Source organism: Artibeus jamaicensis, unplaced genomic scaffold, assembly GCF_021234435.1.
Source record: "Artibeus jamaicensis isolate MK-2021 breed Jamaican fruit bat unplaced genomic scaffold, CSHL_Jam_final contig_196, whole genome shotgun sequence".
NCBI classification, from domain to species: domain Eukaryota; kingdom Metazoa; phylum Chordata; class Mammalia; order Chiroptera; family Phyllostomidae; genus Artibeus; species Artibeus jamaicensis.
Genome location: NW_026521401.1, coordinates 346,113 through 352,827, shown reverse-complemented (window position 1 = coordinate 352,827; position 6,715 = coordinate 346,113).

Here is a 6,715-nt window from a genome sequence, read left to right as displayed (position 1 = left end):
GCCACAAGTACTTTATAGTTAATTAACAGTTAGTCTCTACATGTGCAAAACAGGCAACAATCAGATATTTATTTAAATAGAATGAAAATGGAAGGTATTACCATATATTTCAGTGGAGCTCTGAAGCTGTCTCATGCTGGCTTGCAAATACTAACTGTTAAATTTTTAGGAATTTTGTGAGCTGTTTTACATCATGTTGATAGCTTGAAGTCAGCCACAGTGGGATTATTTACACAGAGGTAATTGGCAAACCCTGCAGAACAGAGCCCCACCCTACCACCTGCTGGTAATAAACCATTTACCAGCATACCACTATTGCAGAGATTCATGCCAATAGAGTATCTAAGCAGGGATGAAGGACCACTTGCCAAATAAAATCAGTATAAGCTAATATTTATTGATCACTTAGCTATGTGCCGGGTACTATTCTAAGCACATATATTCATGAATCCTTTCAACTTCTGAGCCTAAAACTGTACCCAGAGTCATAGCTGTTTAATTTGTATCCTCATTCCCTTGTTTTACAGAGGAGGTAACTGACAGTCAGAGAAGGGAAATGGCTTGGCCAAGGTCAGCAGCCTGGTGATGGGTTTACTGACTCCTAGCCAATGTCTATTCTTTTGCCCCTATTCTTCTGCCATGCCATGTTATGCCCTGCCTAAGTTGAGGCAAGTACTGAACTCCAAGGCCGGAAGTTGATCAAAGTGGGCACCCCCAGGCTGGATTCCACAGAATGACCCTCTGGACTCTGCGTTATTCCTGCTGCCTCTGCTGCTTGATTGGGGTTTGACTGCTCCCTAGTGCCCCAGCTCCATTCAGAGCTGCCTAGCCTTTCTCTATGCCATTGTCTGAGGGTCCCACTGGAAGCAATTCAGACTTCAATCTTTTAGCAACAACCATCTGGAATAACAAGAGAAAATAAATAAAAATAAAAACCCACACCAGAGCTCTGCCTGTTAAGCCCAGAGTCCTTAGCTAAGGGGAGCAGGAAAGGAGACAGATGGGCCAAAACTTTCAAACAATCAGCCTGGAGAATTCACTCTTAACTGCACAGGGGTTTGAGGTGAGGTCAGTGTGGACTGGGGTTCACTCTGCAGCTTGCTTCAATGATTGCTTTTGGTGTGAAAAAGGTGACCTGAGTCAAGCAAGGAAAAGAGACTGAAGATGAAAATCTCCTCAATTCTTAAATGTATAGGTGTATTCTAATGTAGACCACATTCTAATATGGTAAACATTCCAATGTAGACAATAGGATCAGGAAGTACCAGAGCTGAAAGGATCTTCTAGAATGCTTGCCCTGCTTCCAGGCCCTGGAAACCAACTGTCTCCTGGGAAGAATGTTCAACTGAGTACTTTTCTGCTGAGCAGAACCTTCTGAGGCAGGGACAATGGAATGCTGTCCCACATCCGAGGGTGTTGCTGACAGGCAGAGTGCTATAGTGTGCCCTGGCCACTTTGCACAAATAAAGTCATCTCTTGGAAGCTCAGTTTCCAAATTAGTTAAAGCAGAGGTTTCAGATTGTGCAGTCCCTTCCAACTATTACATTCTACAACCTAAACAAAAGGGAACAACATTTAAAGATGTAATTAAACACACACACACAAACTGACAAATAGGGAAAGTTCAAAAATCTCATTCAAATCATTGCTGGATTTGTCTATTAGTGAGATTTGTGTTTTTGCATGTGCTAATTGGTCTTGGCATTAATTAATCTGATTTCATTGTATTCTCTTTAATTTGTCAGGATATCATTTTGTTATTGGGTGACAAAACACTTTGGAGGATTGTTAGAATGGGAATATATTTCCCCCCTTTTAAAGTTACTGAAGGAAAGTCATTATCAATTAAGTTAATTTGCATACACATTAGGTTAATTGTTTTAGTTTAGCCAAATTTGTGGAAATTTACATAGTAAATTGACCCTCCACATTTCACTTAAACATACGTAGCTCACAGAGTAGTGTATTTTGAGTTGCTAATGAAACAGGTTATTTTACACGCTTCTTTAGTAGAAGAGGTCTAATTAGACCAAGTAATTTTTTATTTCATCAGTAATTGAAAAACAAATAAGCTTCTTGGCATTTTTTTTTCTAGTGGAGGCATCACACGGACAGGAGTGTTAATAGGAAAGTCATGTTTTCCTAATTAAGCCCGTTTGGTTCCTGCTCACTGTTCCAGCATCAGCCCTCTCCAGCCTCCTCCGAGGTACTCTTCTGCCTGAGTAGCTAAGCCTCCTGGTATACCTATTAATAGAAGACTCCCCCACATGGAGCCAACTGAATTAAAAAATGTAACTAGGAAAGCAGGGTGGGAATTTTGACAGATTTATTTTTTAATTTTTTTTTTATGCCAGAGACGAGAAAGTTGGATCAAAAAAGGGGTCTTATTTTTCTCCATCAGGGGAATAAAAAGAGAGAAAAATAGCTTTTGTTCTCCCCCAGAAAAGAAATTGGCATAACATTGATGGTGTTTCAAAAGTGACTCCAGGGGCCAGCTTGTTCAGTGTTGGAAAATTGGCTGCCACCTCCCCCTCCAGTACTGTGCAGTGGTAGAGAGCTTACGGAAATGTGGGAGAGTTGCAGTAAAATGGGGTGTGAGATCTGAGTCTTTGCTGAGGGTTAAGGGAGGAGGACTTCTGGCTTCTGTCCTGGAGGAGGTGGGAGTTGGAAGTGAGGCACATGCTAGGGGACACTGGTACAGTTACACAGAGACTGTGCTCCTGCTGTTTCTACTCCTTCTACAACAAGGACACCAGAAAGCTTGATCCACCATCCTATGAAGATTTTCTTATCCTCGCCTAAGTGTATTTTTCACTGTTTCTAGAGAGAGAGGAAGGGATAAAGGAAAGGAGGGAAAAAGGGAGAGAAAGAAACATTGGTGTAAGTCAGAAGCATCAGTTGGTTGACTCGCATATGTGCCTGGACCTCTGATCGAACCCGCAACCTAGGTATGTGCCCTGACTGGGAATCAAACCTGCAATGCTTTGGTTGTGACATTGGTGCTGGCATCCAAACCACTCTGGCCATAGTGACTTTTTTTTTTTTTTTTTTTACTTTAACACAGAAGACTTTTCTTAATTGTAGAGGAGGAGACTAGAATGGACAGTAGGTAAGAGTTGGGCAGATTGGATCAGAAGTGGTGCTGTACTCTTTCACCCAATTTGTCCAACTTGGGTTCCAGTTGTAGCTCAAGATTATAAAAAGTAGCCACAATTCTTCACTCTCCCCTGAGCCCCCATCCCTTGCAATCTGACATTGCAGCTCTTCTCATTAAGAAGTGGGGTCTATTTCTGCTCTTCTTGAATGTGAGCTGTCCTATGACTTGCTTAGGCCAGTGGAATGTGGCAGAAGTGATGATGTGTCAGTTCCAAGCCTAGTGTTCAAAATGCTTGCCTGCTCTCTGTTCATGCTCTTGGAACTCTGCTGCCACCCAGACCAGCTGGATGGGAGGGTAAGAGGCACATGACCCAGTTGTCTCCATTGCCCGGTTGACAGTCAACCCCCAGAAGCAGAGCCAACTAGGTGATCTGCCAGTGGTCCCCGATTGCATGAGGGATCCCAGGTGAATCCAGCCTAACTTTTCATAATTGAGAGCTAAATAAATGGCTGTTGCTTTTAGGCATTGGTTTTGGGGCATTTAGTTAAGCAGCAATAACTGCTACAATCATTAATCAGTTGTGTGATTGAAAAATTTCTCTTCATGTTTGTTTCAACCTCCTAAAACTGTAAGGCCAGTTGGGATTGGAGGATCCCTAAATTTCCTTGCAGCTTCATAAATTCCCAAATATCCTATTGCTGATTCTAAGACAACCTAACATTTCACCAGAAGAAACTCCAGTAAAGGTATTTTAGTCTATTATTGGGCACTAGCACATGAGGGAAATTTAGTTTATTAGCTCCTTTCCAGATGAGATCAGGATATAATACATGTAAAGAGGAAAAAGAGCATTGTCTATCTTGGGACAAAGAATAGGAGCAGAGAACACTGTTGGGGCCCTGGAATGTGACATAGAGACAAAGTAGTGTATATACATGTGAAGTTTTTGAAGATGAAGTTACTGAATCCCCAGAGGTCAGCATGCTTTTAATAGCCACCAGTTATGCAGCCTGTTCTGGGCTTGGAAACTCATCAAGATAGAGCACCCAACCATAGACCCCAGAGGACCATGGCCAAGGGGCAATGTGGGCTGGTACAGGAAGTACCCAGCTATCCTACAGAACTCGGTTTCTCAGCTTTGTTTCACTATCATACATGCAGATGCCTGGTGTACACAGGACCCTTTTTTAAAAAAATATATTTTATTGATTATGCCATTACAGTTGTTCTATTCTCCCCTTCATTTCCTCCACCCTGCACACCCCTCCCCCACCATTCCCCCCCTTTAGTTTATGACGTGTCTCAAGTTCTTTAGATTCTATATTTCCTATGCTATTCTTGCCCTCCCCCTATCTATTTTCTACCTACTGTCTATGCTACTTATTTTCTGTACCTTCTCCTTCTCCCACTCCCCTGTTGCTAACCCTCCATGTGATCTTCATTTCTATGGTTCTGCTCCTGATCTAGCTGTCCTCTTAGTTTGCTTTTGTTTTAGGTGTGGTTGTTAATAACTCTGAGTTTGCTGTCCTTTTGCTGTTCATCTTTTTTATCTTCTTTTTCTTAGGTAAGTCCCTTTAACATTTCATATAGTAAGGGCTTGGTGATGATGAACTCCTTGAATTTGATCTTATCTGAGAAGCACTTTATCTGTCCTTCCATTCTAAATGAAAGCTTTGCTGGATAGAGTAATCTTGGATGTAGGTCTTTGGATTTCATGACTTGGAATACTTCTTTCCAGCCCCTTCTTGCCTGTAAGTTCTCTTTTGAGAAATCCACTGACAGTCTGATGGGAACTCCTTTGTAGGTGACTGTCCCCTTATCTCTTGCTGCTTCTAGAATTCTCTCCTTCATTTTAATGTTGGCTAATGTAATTATGATGTGCCTTGGTGTGTTCCTTCTTGGGTCCAACTTCTTTGGTACTCTCTGAGCTTCCTGGATTTCCTGGAAGTCTATTTCCTTTGCCAGATTGGGGAAATTCTCCTTTATTATTTGTTCAAATAAGTTTTCCACTCATCGCTGTTCCTCTTCCCCTTGTGGTACCCCTATAATTCGGATGTTGGAATGTTTAAAGATGTCCTAAAGGTTTCTAAGTCTCTCCTCCTTTTTTTGAATTCTTGTTTCTTCATCCTTTTCTGTTTGGTCATTTTTTTTCCTCTTTCTGGTGACTCCTTTGATTTGAGTCCCAGTTTCCTTTCCATCACTATTGGTTTCCTGTGCATTTCCCTTCATTTCAATTAGTTTAGCCTTCATATGTTCCTCTAATTTGTGACTAAAATCAACCAGTTCTGTGAGCATCCTGATCACCAGTGTTTTGAACTGTGCATCTGAAAGTTTGACTATTTCTTCATCACTTAGATTTATCAGCTCTGGGGCTCCGAGTTGTTCTTGAGCCATGTTTTGATCTGTTCGTGCCTGTTATGAATGAGGAGCAGAGCCTTAGGTGTTCACCAGGGCGGGGCCACCCAGGTTGCTGGTTTGTGACGCTGTATATGGGGGCGGGTCAGAGAGGGACAATGGCGGTCCCCTCTGCTGCTTCCCGCCACTGGGGCCTGGAAGGTCTATCTTACCGCTCGCTGCTTCACTGGTTTATTGGTTTGGCTGAAGGGTCCGTTGTTGTCAGACTTCCGTGTAGTTCAATTTTCTGTGGTTTGGCTGCATTTTTGTTGCAAAAACTTTGTTGTTTTTAAACTTGGTTGTGTGAGAAGATGCAGTGCTTCCACCTACGCCTCCATGTTGGTGGAAGTGCCTTACACAGGACCCTTTCGTGGCATGCCCGAGTTGCGCACAGTTTCTGTGGTGTTCTCTGTTATACCCAGCTAGGAAAATTACAGCTAGGGCATTACCCAACCCTAAATCTGCAGTTCCTGGAACAGGGTAATGAACAAACATCCGGGAACAATTGGGTTTAAAATTCTAGCCAAATAAGGTAACTAACCCGGGCCCGCCAGAAAGTGCCCGCCAGCAGCAGCAGCACCCACCAATCAGGGACCCTCGCCGTTTTTAAATAAGCCAATAGCTAACCTCCACCTCTGCTTCTGTATGCCTTTGCTTGCTTGCTAGAAAATATAAATACCCAGTAGTCTGTAAGCCAGGAGCGACTTCCATTTTGTAGCTCTGAGTAGCTACTTGACTCCGGTCACAGTTGGGGAAGTTCGCCCCTGCGCAGGAAAATCTTTGGCCATTAAAATTTTTATCAATTCGGTTCCGGATTCCGAGAGTGTGTATTTACCCGCTGATCGTCTACAACATTCTCCATCTTTTCCTTTACCATTCTAGAGTACACTTAGTAGTGCAATAATTAAAAATGGGAGGTCCAGTGCTTAGCTTATATAATCAAGGCCTAGTATTTGTGAAATGAATGAATGGCCAATGAATAAACAAATAAATATTCTATAAATAAACTTGACTCCACTCAGGTTAAATCATATAATTTATTTACATATTTTAATTTTTTATTATTTGGAGTGTATACTTCTGAAATATCTCTCAACTCTCTCAACCGATAGAGATCTGTGGGCTGAGATTCTTTTTTAGAACAATTCTCATTATAAGTAATTCCACCTACTGAGCTGGGCCCCTGATGTCAGTGCAGGCTCCAGATAGCCCTGAGTTTTTCCT